General features: G+C 40.1%; 1 protein-coding gene across 4 annotated transcripts in view; it reads right to left on the reverse strand.

Moving 5' to 3' along the window:
* MFSD1 (major facilitator superfamily domain containing 1) overlaps positions 1 to 21,879 on the reverse strand; it is a 336,629-nt gene that overhangs the window by 66,778 nt on the left and 247,972 nt on the right. The window lies entirely within an intron of this gene.

Genomic DNA, 21,879 nt, shown 5'->3' on the forward strand with positions numbered 1-21,879 from the left:
GAATGAGAAGTCATACGACAGTACTCAGCATAACGTAGATGTTCAAACAGCAGGACCAGTGTGACAGTGCAGTCATATGGTACTGCTTACAGTTCGGTGTATTCTTTAATCCAGCTAGAATTTTCTGTTTATATTTTGTATCATGGTGCCCAGGTTGTGGCTGAAAAGGGTCTATCAACCAGTCCACTTTCCTGGTTAGAAAACTGAAATAAATAAAAAAATAAAGATTTGCACAAAGACATTCATCAGTCTTTCAGCCAGGTTTGCAGAACACTCAGATGTCTTCAAATATGACACAAGGCTACCTCCTATGCTGTGATCATTATCAGATATTCTGACTGCGAATGACAGCTGCAACCTACAACTTTTTTTTTGGGGGGGGGGTTTGGGAGGCGAGCAATACTAACAAGTACTCGTATATCTCTCTAACCAAACTGAAATCAGATGGATGAAGGCTATTGGTTAACCAAGAACACAATGGTGCCTCTTACATTAGTTCACTGAATCAAACACTCACATGTACACTCTGCAACTTCTACCATAAGGCCAACAAAACTCTTGCTAAAAACTACACCTACAATGCACACAAAAACTGGTTAAACACCTCTGACAAAATACAAAGGGCGATAATACAGAAAATTATTCATGGCTTTATACAATTTTTTCCAGTTTACCCAAACTCTGTAGTTAATACATGTACTTAGTACTGTCCTACAAAGGAGCTGTAAAACAGATAAACATGACATACTCAGATTCAGAAGCCTTACTATAAAATCTTACCACTGTAGTGGTCTTCTTAAAAAGGTAAGAATAAGCTTTGTCTATTAGCACACATTTGCCTGAACTATATATTGAGACTGTCAGGATCTTAGCTTGGATAAGGTATGAGAACACTTAAAGAACTAACTACCAAGGAGTTATATATAATGCTCACCTCTAAGGCAATGTAAGATACATTCTCAACAATTAAAAAAAAAACATAGCTTTTGACATGACCTTATATAAATACCTGTAAGTGCTGCATGTCCAGAACACTGAAGCTAAATTTTCAGTGGCAGCCACATACAATGGACAAGAGACCAGCATTTTGGGCTCAAGTCTAGGTTTTGCTGAAAAATCTCAAATTCTGTAGTTTGAAGTATCATACTTTTACATAAATGAAATGGTGAAGCGCATACTAAAGAAAACTAGATGCATACGTTTCTGATAAATGGGGCCTGAAACTGAAAAAAAGCTATCTTTGCTTATTGTGTATTATGAAATCTAATTCTGCTTGCATGAAATTATAGGTTTCCTTATTGAAATATTGAGAGTTAAAAGTAAATCACGAAGATCGCTCTTCCCCTTAAAATTTCATTTGCGGGAGGGGGGAGCCCCCCACATCCCTCTGCACCCTCGGCATCTCGGACTTGGTATATACAACTTCGATCTTTTATCCATTCAGTCTCCATATTCACTTCCCAACATTTCAAGCAGTTACAAAATTACAGCTACAAAAAACAATGCACTGCATTGGCATATGAAAAATATGATGATGTAAATATGTACTGAGATAAGTAACTACACAGCTAGAGCACTATTGGCTCAAGTCTTAGGATCTTGCTGCTACCACCAGCCAAATGCCGCTTCAGACTGTGACTCAAGTAGGAAAAGAGCAAACAATGTAACACAAAATTTTTCTGGCAGACAAACCCATCTGCACACAGCAACAAGAAAACTCTGCCCTCGCCCCTTAATCCTGCAGTACCACCTTACTCACGTCTGCTAACTCTACCCCTACCCGTAACCCCAACCCTACACATTAGGCTACTAAACTCCCTTTTCCCAAGACAAAAGGACCCAACACAGACAGACACACACACACAGAAGGCCAAAACTTTTCTTACAAACAATTACTATCCAATCCCACTTACCTTACATTCGACTGACAACTACTCGACCAAATTGTGTCAGCAAAAACTCAATAAAAAAACATTCAGTCAATCAAATGAAACACACCCATTATTACACACACACACACACACACACACACACACACACACACACACACACACACACACACACACACACAGTGAATAGAAGTCATTTAATCTAAAAACAAAATATTTAAACACAAAAGACACTGAATAAAGGCCTGAAATTTAGTTACTTTTCTGGCTGCAGCTGGATAACTTCTAAATATGGTGTAAAATAATGCCTGAGCCAAACATAAACAAGGGTGATTAGAGACAGAAAACTAGACCTTTTATAGAAGGTAAAGAAAATAACAGTGACCCTCACAAATCCCATTATATATGTCAATAACATGGGAATTCAAAGTTACTTTCTTATGTTTGGCATGAGTCATACAAAGCATTATGGGAAAGAGAAAGGGTTGACGGAGAACAAGCTCACGTTGATACATCAAGCTCCATTGGTATCCATGTTGTGGAAAACAGGCTAAAACTACAATTACACAATGACCCCCCCATTAATATTCCAAAAGCTGCACGCTGACTGGTCAGCATGACCGCTGTAAATCAGACTTGTACTAATGGAAAAAGGTCCGGTCACCCAGACTTTTTCCATTAGTATAAGTCTTTTTTGTGTGTGTGTGTGTGTGTGTGTGTGTGTGTGTGTGTGTGTGTGTGTGTGTGTGTGTGTGTGTGTGTGTGTGTGTGTGTGTGTGTGTTAGAGAGCAACGGAGAACAGAAGAGCTCCGTTGCTGTAATCTCGCTATGTTAAACTGGTTTAACATAGCGAGATATCTTAAAAAAAAGCAACAGAGAAAGGAAGATCTCTGTTGCTTTTAAAGCTATGTTAAACTCTTTTAACATAGCGAGACACCTTGTAAAACTCACCGGAGATTTTCCTTTCTCCGTTGCTTCCACACACAGCTCTAATGTACTTCATAAGCATATGCATGCGCAGTACATCAGAACTGCCACAGAATACCAGACAGCTGTGGAAGGGCAGCACAGAGGCATTATATAATGCCATTATTTAAGAAAAAGTAAGTATTTTTTTCTTAAATAATGTCATTGTATAATAAGCAATAACCCACTTCTGGGTTCGCCCTAGTGACCAAACCACACCAACCCTGGGTAAATCCAGCATTACTCACACCCAGAAGGGGGTTAATGCTTAAATAAAGCACTTAGGGCAGGAAACAAAGAGTGAAATAAAAACAGATTTTTTTAGTTCTAAGGTGGAGTTATCCTTTAAAGAAAAATAGAAGGCAGTGAAAAAAGCTTGGAAAGTGAAAACGTTAACATACAAACAGAACAAAGAGTTGGAAAAAGAGGTTTCTTTAAATGAGCTAGATAAAGTATTAAGACAATAGTGTATGAAATATATAAAAATTTAAGGGATTGGCAAAAAAATATATTTTTAAAAGACTTTTAAACGGGAAGTCCTTTTGTTTGACTGCAGCAATACTTCTGGTTGTCAGTCAGTCTGTATTGCTCCACTTTATTTTTTATTAGCTTTTTAAAGATTCTGAATGAATGGTTAAAGGAAGGCTTTATGTATAAAGTCTAAGCAGTTCAGAAGGCCACAAAGAACCACACTCCAATGACGCCCGAAGATGTGCAAAAGCAACTTTTATTTTCACATAAATGCTCAGGTAAATACGTATTTATCTGCGCATTTATGTGAAAATAAAAGTTGTGTTTACATATTTTTGGGTGTCTTTGGAGTGTGGTTCTTCATGGCCTTCTGAACTGCTTAGATTTTGTTCTGGTTTAAGTGCTGGGCTGCTTCCCTAATCTCTTACTGGCTTTTATGTATAAAGAATTATGCAATGGAATAATTAAACTCGTATGGAAGAAGGAAGACAGAAGAGAATTAAAAAGTAGAGACCAATATTACTGAATATTAGTGATTTTAACATCTTTATGAAAATAATACAAAAGAGATTTCAAACTAAAATGGGAAATATTATGGAAAGATAGCAGACATAGTAAAAAGGAGAAGTGCTGTCAGCAATTATTAATGATCGAGAAACTGTAGATGATATTATGAATAGAAAAGAAGGAGCAAAAATCAAGATATAAAACCTTAATAAGGCATTTGACGCAACTGGACATGAAATCTTATTAGTAACAATGAAAGAATATAAGTGAGAAAGTTAGGAAATTATGTATGTCAGCATACAGTAATAATAAAGTAAAAATACTTGTAAATGGCTGGTTAAGCCAAAAGGTACATATGTAGAGTGGTGTAAGACAGGGATATCCAATGAGTTGTATACGCTCTGCATTAGTTATGATTGTGACAGTATGTGAAATTAATTGGAAAATGAAGGAGGCAGGGAATGTAACACCTAAAGGGTTAAGAATTCCAGTTTTCCTAACATATGCAGATGAGATAATAGCTGCAAAAAAACAAAATTTGAATAAAAATTAATAATTTGCACAAATGAGCGTTTGGAAATGATAGGGATGGCTTTAAATAAAGTGAAAAGAATGAAAATTCTGTGTTAGGTATACAATGTGGGAATAAAGAAGTAAGTAGAATTCAATGGGAAAAATAGAGGAAATAAAGCAAACGTACTTTCTGGAGAACATATAAATTATCACTCATAAAAAAAGACTTACTTGATTAATTCAGTACTGATAGGAAAATACAGCATACTTAGCAAGTGTATTTATGTTGAAAAGGAACTACTGCAGATATATACTTTTTCATTTATAAGGAGTTCTGCATACAAATACAGAAGGAGGTGGTTTAGGGTTAATTAACCCAGCGATATATGCTGCTTCATTAAATGTATGCAAGTGTTACAGAAGATAAATGAAAAAGATGAGAGATTAGTAGTAAAACTGTACAAATATGAGTATGACAAATGTTGGTGTACAGTAAAAAAAAAAAAACAGTAAAAGAGAAAAAGTGTGTAAAAAGGAAGAAATAAAATGTTATGAAGAAAAAATATTTTTGTGGAAAATAGAAATTGATATAGAAAAAGTTAGAAAAGTATGGTATAAGAATCGTCTTTTGGCTTTTTCTTGGTTAGGTGTTGCCACAGCGGATCACCTGTCCACTCATGATTGGCAGTGGAGTTTTTACAGTGTCGAGTTGCCAACCCTGCGCCCAACCTTCCACAGAATGCACACACACCCACGCACTCATGCCTAGGGCCAACCTAGTGTCTCCAATCCACCTACAGCATGTCTTTGGGATGTGGGAGAAAACCGGAGCACCTGGAGGAAACCCACACAACCACAGGGAGGACATGCAGACTCCACACAGAAGGCACCAAAGCTGATAATCAAACCGGAGAACCTCTTGCTGCGAGAGCTAACCGCTACACCACCGTCTGCAAACCCATGGGAAAATCTAACAGATGAAAAAAAATAAAGCTAAGAAGCAAATGGTGCAATCAGAAAGTAGAATGTCATGAAGTTTTAGTGGAGACTGGTAATAGAGAAATTGTCAGTAAAAGGAAATATGGCATTTAAAAAGAAGTGACAGAATATGTTTACATTTTCAAGAAGAAGAAACTACTGAACACGTGTTTCTGAAATGTAAGAGTAAAAAAGTTGTGGGGAAAACTATGTAAAGAAGATATTTTTGAAGATATAAAAAGTGGATAAAACAAACATGGATATGATTAAATATGGAAACTATAAGAATAGAACTAAATAATACGTTAAATGACCAGATAAAAAGTTATTTTATGCTTTATGGGTTATATGGAATGAAAGAATAAATTAAATTATGTTTAATGGTAAATGGATTTTAGCAACAATATTGAGTAAAATCAGATGGTTATGGAAAAAGGAGTGGGGGCCTAATATAGATGAAAATTTAGCATGATAATATAGGAAATTATGAATATATGTCAACACATTTGTATAGTTATATATTTGTACATATGTAAATATTTGTAAATATGTAAATATTTTGTAAATAAGAGTTATTTTTTTGTATATAAATAAAGGACCCCTACACTTTTCGATAGGAGCCATGGGATCTTTTACATCCATCTGAGCTATCACCAACTCAAACAGTTGGGAACTTGGTTTAAAATCTCATCCGAAAGCCAGCACACCCAGGAGTGCAGCACACTCTTTATGCTGCACTGTACTGTCAGCAATCGATCTCCCGAGTATGGGAACAGAACCCATAGCCTTCTGCACAAAACAAAAGTGTGCTAGCTGTTGCTCCAGTGACATTCAACCTTGCTAAGTATAGTTTCAAAAAAATAAATATTTAGTGAGAATGAAAAATTAAATTAACAAACAAAAAAATAAATTCTCTGAGTGCGAGAAAAAGAAAGAAAAACAGACAGAGTGAGAAAGTGAAACAGAGGGAGAACAGCATACCTCTCAACTTCTTTCCTCAAGAATTCAGATCTAAAAAGACTTCATCAACAAGAATTACCTGAACAATACGAAGTATGAAACTATAATATCTAGCTTTACTGACTAACAGTAATCCTCAGCAATTTACTAGAAAGTAAAGGAAGCAAACAAGGATGTTCTGCAAAATTAGAGACAGTTGAGGGCTTGTAATACAGCTGATCACAACAGTGGAGTGTATTTACTCAAGAAAGTCGCTGTAATTGTTTTAGCTATGGGGTCTACTTGGGATTGACATTGCCTAAAACTTAGGTAATCAACTGGTGTTAGGAGATTAGTCTTGGAAAGGTCTCTGAAAACAGTACAATTTGAGGATGTTTGGAGCTGGGTTCTTATATGGAGAATATCACAGTAGGGTGGTCTGATTTGACCAGTGATTAGAGAACAGTGGGTGTGATAGAGATGGAGTTATATTAATGAGAACTACACCAAATAGATTTGAGACTGTAGAAGGGGAGGGTACTATTTGGTTTGAGAGAGTTGGCACTGAGGAAGTCCAGGAAGCATTTTGTGTATTAATGATTGTGGAGTATTTTGTCACCTTATGGAAAGGCAATTACAGTCTTCCAGAATAACGGTGCTAGGTTTAACAGTTAGGGGCTGCAGTTTGGTAAGCTAGGGGTCATGAGCAGCAGTATATCAGGGACTTTTTATTTAGCAATGATGTGACAGTTTCCTTACTTATAGATACCAGGGTATGCAGGAGTTCTAAGTTGCTATATTGTTTATTTACTTGTGAGGTGATAGGGTTGTGGATAAAATACATATATGCACCTCTCCGAAAGAACAGCCATCCAAGAATGCACGAGATGAACGAGTGTATGCCTTCAACTATTATGTCTTACTTTTTGTGTGTCCATATTATCAGTCCAGTGGCTCCCATTCCTGCATCCAATGCATCCATTCATTCCTCCATTTGGGCAGGAGGCCTTCGGCCCATTTTCTCCAGTGGATGCAAGTGTCACACGTCCAGGAGCAGAATAGTTTGACAATCCTGTGGATTGTCCTATCTCCACTCCCTTAGCAAGCCGCAATCTCAGTAACGACTGCTTTGGGAGGTGCAGCAGCACTTCCATGCATTACAAACTTCACTAACAAGCACACCACTTGCAATGTGGCTATGCCAGGCTCTTCATGTTTCCACTGATATTCCTGCATTCCTACAGATACTATCTGTCCAGCAAACCAAGCTGCCATTGGCTGCTTACTCCTATCCTTCTTCACCCAGGCCTTCTAATACCTGTGCTACTGGTCAAATACAGGTCATCTTGGGTATAGTCAGGGCTTAGTCCGCAGGGCTGGTTTGAGTTTAAGTATTCTGTGGTCTTGTTTACAAATCACAAAAGAAGGGCTCAGAAGAGTGACCATAAATGTGGATTCAGAGGCATAGTGACCATAGATATAGATTCAGAGACATAGCATCAGGTGCTGTACTGGAATGTTTTAAAAGGATGAAAACGGAGATGTACGAGGAAGTTCTAAGGTCACCTGTTATTCTATATTCCCATCTTCATCTATGATCACAAGCTTCGGGCAAATGTTCCTTTATGTCTCCATCCTCACTGGTGTTCACAAACTTTGGGTACTGACCAAAATAACAACATATTACATACAACCAATGGAAATAAGATTCTTTTGTTGGGCTTACTGTATATGACACAGTGAGGAACTCTGCAGCTAAGGCGGCTTTGAGTACATTTGCTAAATCTAGAGGTTGGGAGGAATGGCAACTGTGGTCTGGATATGTAGTAAGGAGACTCCCTAAGTGCATCCCAGGGAAAGTGCACCAGACATGACTCAGAGGAAATAGGTCTTGAGAGTAGACCAAGGAAATGCCTGGTAAGTTATATCTCTCAGTTTGCCTGGGAATTCCTGATGATACTGGAAACTGGGCTGGGAATATGTTAATTATAGGGAAATCTGGTTTACCCTGTTCAGCTTGCTTCCATAGTGATCCTCATCAGGAAAGCAATTTGGAAAAAAAAAAAAGTATGCATGATTGAATGGATGGATATTCCTTTCTCTGTGGTAAAGGAATACAAAATTATTTATTTACTTATTTAACATTTGTTTACCGGGAAAGTCCAACTTGGAACAAAGCCAATTTTCAGTAGAGACCCAGAGAGAAATGCTCCAGATGCATGTCTTTGTAATATGGATGGAAACCGGAGCACCTGGAGAAAAGTCTCACAGATGCAGTGAGAACATGCAGACGCTGCACAGAAGGCACCCGTGTCAAAAATCGAACTGGAGAACCTCTTGCTGTGAGGCAACAACGTAACTGCTGCACCACTGCGCCATCCACTGTGCATATTGTACAACAGAAATGGAAACAACACAGTAAAAGCCAAATTCAGTCCAGCCACAGCCAAGCCAGTCACAGGAAAATCTATTCCAGTCATGAAATTTGTAATTAAGATTTGCAGAGGAATTATACAAAACATAAATCACATAAAAGGGAGAATATTTACAAAAGTTGCTAGCTTTAAATGCATTGAAGGACTGCCTTCATTAAGATATTTTAGAAGTCTCACAGGTCCTCCTAAAAGGCACCCTGTGCATATGTTACTGCTGCAGACATACATCTTGGTATATTACTACCACCATTAATAATAATACCAATAGTAATAATAATTATAGCAACAAGACTTTCAAAATGGCTGCACACTGATCAACAACTTAATTTCAGCTCTCCTAGTGTAAAAACAGAAAATGAGAAATAAGACAGTGAAACTGTCATTTGGGGTAAAATTCAGTTACTGACTAGTACGTACACTGTCTGAAGGCCAGCAGAGATTAAATTTAGAGAACCATAAAAGAAAATCATCCAAGAAGGTGGAGAAATCACCGGCTATGAAGAATCCTGAAGCTGTTCAGCAAAAAGCAGTTCAAGCTTCAGCTTTGGTACAAAAGATGTCTTCCAGTAATTTAGAGGAAAAATAAACAGACTCAGAGGTGATTAAAATAAATTTAACAATGAAGGACTTATCGATTGAAATAACAAAAAGCTGGAAAAAAAAGCTTCAAGTAGCTATTCAAATGAATTGATAAAACTGCAAAACATCAGAAGCTGAAATGAAGCAAAGGTTGCCTGAGAAAAAAGGTTTCTCAAGAACAGCGGTTTCAAAAAATGGTAGAGTTAGAAGTGCATTCACAGAGAAAACCTGAGTTTTTCTGTTTTACAACAGAAACTGGAAGAAGCAGACTATTAATTTTACGAAAGCACAAATAAGCATCTGGAGTGGTATTCCACACAGCAGGATTTGTTAAATGAAAGGGCACATTAGTGTGAGCTCCAAACCTGGCGATAAGAAGACAAAACAGTGGCAGACTGGAAACATTTTTAAAAACTGGAGACAGCAGAGTCTTTGAAGAAAATGATTATTCACTGTACACCAGACAGAAGAGAAGCAAATTTATCCCAGCAATCAGAGAATGTCAGAGGCAACTATGAGATTCAAGCTGCTACATCCAGCTGTTTTCAGAATAGCTTTTTCCTGGGGGATCAAAGGCAATTTTGGATGCTGAACTGGCTCAGGTGGAAATAAAGTTTATCAAACAAAAATTGAGTCAGTAAGCAGAAGGGGACTCTGCTTCTCATTCTTCTGACAATGAGGTTCTTAGAGAAACTATGTCAGTGAAAGCTTTTCCAATGTTCCAAAGGAAAATGCTTGACAGACAGAAAAAAGCACAGGAGTTGACTAGAATAATCAGAGTACCTTGAACTTGACCCATAGCCTGGTGCTGGGAGATGGAGATGAACAGGATGAAGACCAGCAACAATGGAATCAGTGAATAAAAGGAAAACTATAAAGCAAACATCGCATTTGTGAAACATGGCTTTGCAAGAAAAACTGAATGATAAAGACTGGACTTTTGCTGACTTTGTTAAACTTGTGGGTGGACAGTAAAGCATATACCCCACTTATTGTTATTAACATTTTAAAGGGCACCAAAAGGAAAAACATACACAAGTAAAGCAATTTTTGTTCTTATTAGTACTTGTATAAAACATTTCATGATATAAACTGCATGTTATATAGTAAAGCAGTTTTGCATAGTGTGTATAAGAGGGATTTTAAATGTGACTGCTGCATGCATTAAGGATATTAAAGTAAACAAGAAATGTTTAGCTGCAAGAAATACATACTTTATACTATAACAAGAGAAGAAAGGCTGGAGAGAAGCAAGATTATGTTATCATGCTGTGATCTTAGGCTGCTGGGGTGGGAGTAAAAGTGCACCGATTATATTACATGTAGAACTAAGATAAATTATCTTAGTTCTACCAGGGCAAATGTCTAGATTAATGGCCTTGGTTTAAACTATAATCAAGTGTTTTTTGTCATCCAGTAAGCTTCATACAGACCCATATCAATGTTAAACCACAATTATAAACTGTATATGTTGACACTAGCTAAAAGAACTGGCAAGGTGTTGACAAAAATGACAGATGAGGTTCAATGTCGTTTTGTGGAGGGCAAATAAACATTAACAGAACAATGAAGATCCAGAGGGAAGTAGGTGGGTCTTGACGCACAAAAAGCATCCAAAAGAGTAAGCTGGGATTTTTTGAGTAAGACAATTGAAGCATTTGCATTCCCTGATACAATAATAAGGTTAATTAGGAGTATATATGAAGGACTGGAAGCAAGAATTAAAGTCGAAGGGTTCTTCTCTGATAATTTGTATTTGAACAGAGGACCCAGACAGGGGTATCCTCATTTCCCTTTATTTGCTTTATATTTAGAGCCACTAGCAAAGAAAATAAAGAACTCAAAAATTCAAAGTTATAACTGGTATGGTAATCAAGAAAAGTTGGCTTTATTTGCACATGATATTATTTTGTACTAGACAAATACAGAAGAGGACATCTCAGTGTTGAGGAACATTTTGAGACAGTTTCAAGATTTTTTCGGATACAACAGTAATGAATATAAAACAAAGACTACAGCCAGACATTATGTACCCACACACAAACTGTTTCAGGAAGAGACTAAACAAAAGCTAAAAAAACGAGAAACTGGAAGCTCTTGTTTATGGATATGGACATCCAGACAAGCAGTGAAAATGTTTTTAGTCCCTTTAGTTTATACATAATAAGGGCAGCCACGGTGGTGCAGCAGTTAGAGTTGCTGCCTCACAGCAAGAGGTTCTCTGATTCGATCCTCGGCTGGGGTGCCTTCTGTGCGGAGTCTGCATGTCCTCTCTGTGGTCACGTGGGTTTCCTCCCACATCCCAAATATATGCTGTAGGTGGATTGGACACTCTTAATTGGCCCTAGGCATGAGTGCGTGCGTGTGTGTGCCTTCCGTGGAAGGTTGGGCGCCAGGCTGGCAACTCGACACTGTAAAACTCTACTGCCAATCATGAGCAGACGGGTGATCCGCTGTGGTGACCACTAACCGGGAAAAGCCGAAAGAATAAGTTTATACATAATAAATATATATATATATATATATATATATATATATATATATATATATATATATACACATACACACACACACATATATATATATATATATATATATATATATATATATATAGATATATACATACACACATTATATATATATATATATATATATATATCTATCTATACACACACACACATATATATATATATATATATATATACATATATATATATATATATATAAGGTTCCCAAGTATGCAACAAAGTCTAGAAGGTTTGGGATTTTGTCTTGGAAGTGTTTGCATAGGTATTTTATACCACAAGCAGACTTCAAAGAATTTTTCCTCAGGTAGATAACAAATGTTGGAGGTGTGATGGGGAAGAAAGAGGTAAAGCTGTCCAAAATATTATGTGATCCAATGGCTGTAACTAAGGAAATTATTTTTTTGAGCTGGGACACAGAATCTAAATTGCCTTGACATAGTAAAGCCTTGTTATGTTTAATTCTATTGGTTGCCAAAAAAAGCAAACAATTACTAGAAAATGGAAATCAACATCTAAACCAACTATATTTGAAGTATTGAATATTATAAAAGAGAAAAGAACTGGAAGGAACAAATTAAATAGAACTAACTAGAAACTGTTGAATAATACATGCAGAATAATGGTTAGGAAGAGGAGCTAGGTTTAAAAGGAGGAGCTAGGTTTAAAAGGAATTCAGCAAATTATTGGACTGACATTTATAAAGAAAGAAAACTTGTGTGATGCATAATGTATGCAAAAAAAATGAAAACAAAATGTTAATATGGTTTGTTTTCTTTTCTGTTAATGTACGGTTGCCTATGTCTTAAGTGACCGTTTAATAAAGGTGTTAAAAAAACAGCAGCAGCAACAATAACAATTACATTGGTTAACTGGACAAGCTAACTGGACACCGTTCTTATTCGGGGCAAACCAGGAACAATAGTTAAGGGACTGGTCTAGTGTTAATCAGTAAGCAAATGGAGGCTGTATGTTCTCCTTCTGTGCCAGTATGCCAAGATTACGAATCATTAACAAGTCATTTCAGCAATTAAAACTAGTTATTTCAATTAAAATAACAGCTTAATCATACAGTACGGCATGAAACCAGTACATAAACTTGAGTTTGCTTTTGTAAACCAAAAGAGAATTAAACCCATAAAATGAAGCAAATAAGTCTGTCTGAAGTCCTCTGCCCCTTGAGATCAGCAATCTGAGGCAATTATAAAAACTAAACATGACACACTGTGCTATTATACGCCAGCAATAAAAAAAATTAGAAAGGGTTCCTGAATAACTTTAAAAAAGTTAAAAAGGTAGAAACCACAGCCATGAACCCCAAACATGATAGGATGGGATAAAAGACAGTCAAATAGGAGAGTTCAAAACTAGATTCCCTGACTTTTTCTGACTAGAAAAAAAACAGGAGTAATATCCCTGATCCTTTTGGCCTACAAAGATGCGGCACATTGTGCTGCCATCTTTTATCTGCTGGAGTAATGATGGAATGACAATAGGGAAGCAAGGTCATTAACTGTGAGACTATTCCTATCTCCTTCTTTGTGCATCCTTAGGAAAGAAAAAACATAGTGGCACATGGCCAAAATACTATTTTTTTTTATTTGCTAACCTGGTAAGCCATCTGGGATACACACCTCTCTTTTTGGGGGCTACTCGGGAGCATTGTTTGCACAAGTGACTTGCTCAGAATCACAGAATAGGCAAACAGATACTGAAGGAATCAAACCCTAGACAGGAAGCAGCTCATTAATGGCTTATAACAAATAACTTATTCTTCAATTAATCAACTCTCTGGAACCCAGAAGATTATAATACAGGGAGTCAGAAATGCTACAGGCCTCCCTGCTAAGGACTCCCTGTGACTCCATGCTGGCATAAAGATTTCTGAGATATCTTTGCCAGCATTCCTGCTGTTGAAATGTAAGCTGCTGATGTTGCTGAATCTGCTGGGGTGGTGAGATGAAGGTCTGTGACAGTCCTTCTGAAAGGAGACAGAAGCAAATGAAGGATAATTTCCGTGTGCAAAAATGATTCTTCTTTAGGTACATACTAGAGCTGGTCTTCAATTTTATAAGATGTTCAGTGCAATCCTAAATGTCAACGTATATGTTATACAACAGCTCCATTTACTACTGTAGTAACAAAAAGGGCATCCTTCTCCTAACAGAGTCTTTGGTTGCACTGCATATAATCTTGACCACACAATCACCCAAGACGTATTACAAGTCTGTGGGACAGTTTGTAGAGCTCTCTTACAGTACAGTACTATGATAAGCTTTTGCATCATATCACAGAAACCAGTAGACAAAAATCTATGCACAACAATAATATTGTTCAGCAGTTATAAACCTCTATGCTATTCGGCAGTCAGACACACACACACACACACACACACACACACACACACACACACACACACACACACACACAAGCTGCCACTTCAATGCAGTTCTGCCAGTACTGCAGAGGTCTGTCCTCACCATTACAAACAGCCAGTTGTTTGCACTCGTGCAAACTTGGCCAGCACAATATACCTCTCAAATCTCCAGATTTATGCCTCATATTTTTGGTCTGTTCCTCATAAATATTTGTTTTTAGGGAAAATCACTCAGGACTGAAGTCACGAAATAATGGCATACATTCAAGTTTCAGACTTCATATCTTTCAGAACATGTATGCCAACCCAAATAATTTTAGGAACTTTCTAAATTAAGAACAATATTTAAAACACCACATTAAGACTGTATCAACACTTTTCATCGCAAGAATTAATCACCAATCCGTGTGCACTGTGTACATCAATTCATTACAGAGTTATGAATCAGCAACATTTAATCAAATATCAAGAATACATTAAATTAAGAACCAAAAGTCTACACTTAGCCACATATAATGGGTGTCAAACTACCTGTCTAGATACTTTCTATTACTTGCATCTCATCATAGACATTACTGCAGTTCTCCAAAGTGAGTAACACCCTAAACATTACTACAGTTCAACATGAGTGAGTGGCACCCTAAACATTACTGCAGGTCTCCAAAGTGAGCAAGTGGCACCCTAAACATTACTACAGTTCTCCAAAGTGAGTGAGTGGCACCCTAAACATTACTGCAGTTCTCCAAAGTGAGTGAGTGGCACCCTAAACATTACTGTAGTTCTCCAACATGCATAACACCTAAACATTACTGCAGTTCTCCAAAGTGAGTGAGTAGCACCCTAAACATTACTGCAGTTCTCCAATGTGAGTGATTGGCACCCTAACCTTACTGCAGTTCTCCAACATGAATGAGTGGCACCCTAAATATTACTGCAGTTCTCCAAAGTGAGCGAGTGGCACCCTAAACATGACTGAAGTTCTCCAAAGTGAGTGAGTGGCACCCTAAACATTACTGCAGTTCTCCATCGTGAAGGAGTGGCACCCTAAACATTACTGCAGTTCTCCAAAGCGAGTGAATGGCACCCTTAACCCTCTCAACGGTACTATTATACCTTCTCTGGCAAACTGTTTTCACTTCTCTTAACTGATGAAAGACATTTTTTACACATTCACTTTTGCTTTGTCCAGTAGAAACTGTAGCATAAGTAGACATTAAAGCACACATGGAGTTAAGATGATATGATGAAGATGTACTGGACATTATGTGCATTCAACAACCATTACTGAACTGCAGAAATGATGAAGTCACTATGCATGCAGACCAGTCACTGTCAAGCCCCCTTAACGATACAGCTACAGTACTGTCACTACCTTTGGTACGTTCGCATAACTTACATTCACCTTACTTTAAAAAAATAACTTACATTCACCTTACTTTAAAAAAAATAAGATCCAATAAATATGTACAAGCTACAACTGCCTCCTTCACAAAATAAAACTAAACTTGCTTCAACTGCAAATAATCAGGAAAAAAAAAGATCGAGCATTAAAACATCAAAAATAAAAACCTTCAGGCTGCAACATCTAGAAACCACTTTTTTTTTCTGCAGGGGGAAAGCCCCTCTGCATTCTTACACATCCTGCTAAATTTATCAATTCTGAGATAACACAATAGCTGGGAAAAGGCAAATTCTCCATCAACACTCTACAGTGATTTCCTGCAAAAAAATACCGGCACTATGCAATTAGTTCTTGTGCCGCGGCTCAGTCATTTTGGCAAACTGATCCTTTGACCACCCAATTAAATACATTTGTCAAAAATACCTACAACTTTTATATCACAGTATACAACCATACTGTAAGAAATTAAACAATTACATGCTGTTTAAAAAAAAGAATAATCATTTCAAAATTTACAGACTCATGTCCAGTTATATATTTGTTTCTTGTTTCCCATATTGTGAATAATCTTTCAAAGTGGATTGATCTGACACTGTTCAGAGTGCATGCTGTCAGTGTATCCGCACTAGCATTAGGATTACCCTGTATCACTTTCTGACTCGGAGTCTTTAACAATGACTGAAAACATTTTCATACTGAGAAAGTAGTTCTAGACTCTTCAGCTCAGTGCCTTGAGGCAACACCTCAGAATTCTAATGGTTAGACAACTGACTCTCTTCCAGAACAGACTGCTTAATTTACTTTTTATTTTATATAGCCACATATCTAGACCTTGAACATAGTACAGTCTGCATAGTTTGGCTTCACAAGTTACAATGGCAAGTAAACTGCTTTAAGATTTAAGATCCCTGTATAAACTTATCCATACTCTTCCCACTTTCTGCAAAAATAAGCATGTACTCACCATAACGTTCCATCTGAGTAATTACACTTCATTTTTCTGCAACCTGTGAGTATTCGGATCCATATCGGATCCGAGGCGGCAACTTTTCAAGCATCTGCTCTGAGCTCCAAGCTCCTCCCCCTTACCCATAACTCATCACATCTCCTACCTTCCTTCAGATCGAGTTTGCCACTAATCAAACAATCCGCAACTCAATTTTATCACAAACCTAGAACAGGTTTGGGGGAAAGAGGGTGGGACGGTTGCAAAAAAATGAAGTATAACTACTCAGATAGAACGTTATGGTGAGTACATAACTTCTTTATCTGAAGTAGTTAACTTCATTTTATCTGCAACCTGTGGGACAGAGTCCCCAGCTACTAACACTCCTGGGAGGCCCTCACGGAAGGATATTTCGGAGTACTGCAGAGCCGAAGGATGCTCTTCCTCTGGAGATCAAATCCAATTTATAATGAGAAATGAAGGTACGTGATCTTGCTCAAGTTGCTGCCGCACAAATATCATCCAGTGAAACTCTAGACCAAAAAGCAGCAGAAGTCGCCATAGATCTGGTAGAATGGGCTTTAACAGGACCAGGCAGAGGACAGACCTTTGTCCTTGTAAATTTGCAAAATACATTGTGTAATCCATCTAGCTAAAGAAACCTTGGATATGGCTTTGCCCAGAAAGGGTTTAGAGAAGGACATGAATAACTGATCAGACTTACAAAAGGGCTTTGTTCTGTGTAAATAAAAATGAAGATGTCTATGAACATCTAGCAAATGCAGTTTATATTCACCCTTGTTCTGAAAATTTGGAAAGAAAACAGACAGGTTAATAGTCTGGTTAATGTTTGATTCAGAAACTACTTATGGCAAGAAGGAAGGGTTCGTGCGGAGCGAGACCCTGTCCTTATGGAAGATCAAGTAAGGGGGCACGTCAGACAAAGCTAGAATCTCAGAAACCCTCCTGGCTGACGTAATGGCCACTAGGAAGCCTGTCTTCCAGGATAAGAACTTCAAATCTACTGATGCTGCAGGTTCAAAGGGAGGAGCAACTAATGCCTGCAGAACCACGGTAAAGTCCCAAGGAGGAACAGAGTCCTTGATCGAGGAACATAAAAGAAAAGGGGTCTACTTTATGTGCTCGAATTCTGAGAATATCGAATATGATATTCTCGACAAGAGTACACTGTAAGTGCAAAATATCGAAAATGGAAATGGAAATCTCCGTAGGTGGAGTTTACTTCAATGTATTGAGATCTCGGAGATGGTATATTTAAGTAGCAGGGGGTGTGGGGGTGCAGAGGGCTTGCCCCCCCTGCCTACACTAGTTTAAATTAATTTGTTTTGTGTATTTTTTTTTTTGGACTGCGATTGTTTAATAATTCGATGCATATGGTTCGATCCATACGCATTCAAGCTATTAAACTTACGAGGACCTAAAGTAGACACAAAGAAAAGTGCCTTTAAGAAAAGCCTTACACAGTCTCGAAGAGGCCAGAGCATTCATGTTTTCGCTGACATGGAAATTCGCGAAGGCTGCTAGTTGCACTTTTACCGTGGAGGAACTAGCCCCTTGTTGAAATATATTGGCCAAAAAATCCAACACTGCAGGAACAGGGACTGTAAAGGGATCTAGATTCCTCCGAGAAGCCCAAATAGAGAAATGCTTCCATTTGCTGCGGTAAATTTTCCTAGTGGAAGGCTTGTGGGATGCCACCAGAATAGTTTTTACTGAAGATGACAGACCGGGAGTCCTGACAATCATGGTAACTGGAGCAACCAAGCCGTCAGCTTGAGGCTGTCCAGGTTGGGCGGGCAAGTGCCCGAGGGGTGAGAAATGAGATCTGGGCAAGGATTCAGAATCCAAGGAGGAGCTAGAACATGAGACCAGAGGAAGGGGAACCACACCTGACGAGGCCAGAATGGTGCAATGAGGATTATTTTGCACCCCAGTCTGCAAGCTTTCTGAAGAAACATCAGAATGAGAGGTAATGGAGGGTAAGGATACACTAACTTGGGAGGCCAAGCATGGACTAGAGTGTCTCTCTGGGAGGATCCCCTTGTGAGGGGATCAGAGCGAAGAACTCACTGCACTTCGCGTTGGAAGGAGATGCGAAGAGATTGCAGCAAGGCTGACCCCACCCAAGGAAGATCTCCTCCGCTATCGATTGTTTCAAAGACCACTCATATGGCATTAGAATAGCCCGACTCAATCTGTCCGTTAAAATGTTGGAGCATCCCGGGATGTGCGTTGCAATCAGAAATCGACTGGTGGATATCGCCCACTCCCACACTCTCATGGCCTCGTGGCAGAGAGGGTAAGATCTGTTTCCCCCTTGTTTGTTGATGTACCAGACAACAGACATGTTGTCTGACTGAACTGCAATTGTCCCCAGGGGAAGAACAGTGTGAAAGGCTTGCAATGCTAAAAGCACTGCTCTCATCTCTAGAACACTGATATACAATCTGGTCTCGGTCTGGGACCACATGTCTTGGACCATCCTACCCAAATAATGCCCCCCCACCTGAGCTGGGAAGCATCCGTGGTCACTGTGGCTTGGGCTGTGGTTGAAATTAATGGCCGTCCTGCTAAGATCTCCAGTGATTGGAGCCACCAGAGAAGTGATGCCCTGCAGACCTTACTGATTTGAATTTGATAGTCCATGGGGAGATCTAGCCAAGACCACTGTACTGCCAGAGTCCACTTAAGAACACGCATGTGAAGGCGCACACAGGGAAGAATCAAGACTGCTGTGGCCATAGAGCCTAGGGCTCGGAGAACGTCACCCGCCTTTGGTATCCTGGGGCCAAGGATCACTGATATATGGGCCTGTAGACTCTGGACCCTGTCTAGAGTTAGGAAGACTTTGAACTGGAGGGTGTCCAGCTGTGCCCCGATAAAGTCCAAGATCTGCACTGGGTCCAAGAGGGACTTGCAAACATTGATGGTAATCCCTAGCTGGATAGCAAGATGAAGGAAGGAGTCTCTGGCCATGCAAAGACGAGGCTTGGTGGAAGTAGCGAGTAGCCAATCGTCTAGGTAAGGAAATACCTGAATGCCCTGAAGCCTCAGGTGAGCCGCTACGACTGCCATTACCTTGTTAAACACCCTGGGGGCTGTGATGAGACCGAAGGGTAAGGCTCTGAACTGGAAATGATGTGGTAGTAAGCATCCTGGTGGTCTAATAAGCACATCCAGTCGCATTCTCGAAAGTAAGATAGAATGGACTGTAGGGTGACCATCTGGAATTTCTGCTTGGCTGCAGCCAGGTTCAGGGCTGACAGGCCCAAAATGGGCCTGAGGTCCCCAGTCTTTTTTGGCACTAACAAGAACCTGGAGTAAACGCCTAATCTGGACTTATCTGGGGGACCGATTTGATAGCTCGTTTGCAAAGCAGCTTGGAAACCTCTAGCGCTGCCGCCTCCCTTTGAGCGGGTGGAACATATGGGAGGCACTTTGGCTGGATAGGAGGGGTAATGAATGGGATTGGTGTAGCCTCTGGATATTATTTGGAGCACACAACGATCTGCAGTTATGGACTCTCAAGCCATTGGGTGCAATGATAATCTTCCCCTGACTGTCTCCAGAGTAGGACAGTCAGGCAACGCCTCAGGGCTGCTGTGTGGGCCTGTCCGAGAACATCTCCCTAGACCCAAAGTTCCTCGGCCCCCCTCTGCCTCTGGGGCGGTGCCCGTCTTGTCCCCCTCTGCCTCTCATGGGAAAACTGTGATTTTCAGAACCACATCTTCTTTTGCCCTCTCCGATTCCTAGAAAAGGATCTTTGAGGGCTAGAGAAGCGGACAACAACGGCAGACAAAGCCTTCCCATCCTTCTCGCTCTGGACCAGAGTGTCACAAACTGTCTTTTCAAAAAGAGAAGAACCATCGAAGGGAGCATTAGTGAAAGACACCTTGAAGGGGGTCCACGAATTGACACAGTCTGAGCCAAGCGTGTCACCTCATAGCTACGCTGGTCCCAGCCACCCTCGCCGCTCCTTCCGTGGCATGGGAAACGAGACGCATGGACGTGTTCGATACTGACTTGAGAGTCGATATTTTGACGGAAAAAAGACACTTGTCCTCTGGCGACAAAGACTCTGGGGGGAGACTCAGTGAACTCTGTGACCAGGTCTCTCTGTAGTCGTATGATGTGTGCCAAATAATTCAGCGCTCAAAGGGAAAACATTACTGAAAAAAAACACTCGCTTCCCAAACTGATCCACCGCCCTGGACTCCTTGTCCGAAGGGTGGACAGAGGAACTCTCCTGGGTCAGTTCCCTCTTGATGGCTGCTGCAACCACCATAGCATTCACCAGGGATCCTTTGTACCAGGCCTGTCTGAGGGTGGAAAGATACTCCTGTCTGGGCATTTTTGTATCAGCTCTATGGTGTCAGGGTCCTTCAATGCCCGTATGGTGATAAGATCCACCAAGGGATTCACAGGAGGGTCACCCAGGATGTAGATGGGCCCGTTCCAAAGGCCTCCAGGAAAACTGACTCATCCGTAGAAGGTTTTGGGGCTAAGCAACCTCCCTTCTGGCAGAGGATCTCCATGTCTCCAAAGGAGACATCCTCGGGAGGTGACCTGGGGGAACCTCCTCCTTCATCTAAGTCGGTGTCTTCTGTCAAGGACTCATGGGAGTCCAGGTGCCTCCTCTTACATGTGTGCTTACGGGGACCATCTTCACTACGACTCTCTGAAGAGGGCTCATGAGCCACAGGGGGTTCCTCCAGAGGAACTGCCTTGGGGTCCTCTAGCACAGGCTGTCCCTGGGACAAACTGAAGGGAGTCTTAGCCGAATGCAAGGGAGCCTGGGTGCAGTCCAAGGGAATAGGCTGAGGTCTCGATCCTTGGGAGAGAACCCTCTCCACCACGTCGAATGCCGATGGAGAGCACATCTCCTTAGCACCAAACAAGGAGGAAGCTCTCCCCAGGTCCACCGTGAGGATCAGGGCCGAGGCAGGAGTGGCCGGGGTTCCGAAGGAATGGCTCGGATCCAACAAGGCCGGAGTCAAAAACACCTCCATCCCATCGAATCAGACTCCCCACCCTTGACCCCGAGAGTTGCTCGGATCTGAACTGGTCTGATCCAAGGAACTCAATGTAATTGCCGGAGTCGAGGTTGTTGGAACAGTTGGCGCCGAACTCTCACCTCTGAGGAACCTCGGATCCAAAAATCCCAAAACCACAGGCCGGTTCGGGGAAGGAGAAACTGGATGAAAGAAGGGCATGGAGGTCCCCCCTCCAGAGGGAGAGGGGCCTGGCAAGACTCCCATTTGGATTTGGATCTGAATAAATCTCATCATCCTGTCCATATCCAACTCCGATAGGCTCAGAGTCGAGTGCGAG

The sequence above is a fragment of the Protopterus annectens genome, chromosome 12.part0 (genome assembly GCF_019279795.1).
Source record: "Protopterus annectens isolate FY-2018-M chromosome 12.part0, PAN1.0, whole genome shotgun sequence".
Taxonomy (NCBI): domain Eukaryota; kingdom Metazoa; phylum Chordata; order Ceratodontiformes; family Protopteridae; genus Protopterus; species Protopterus annectens.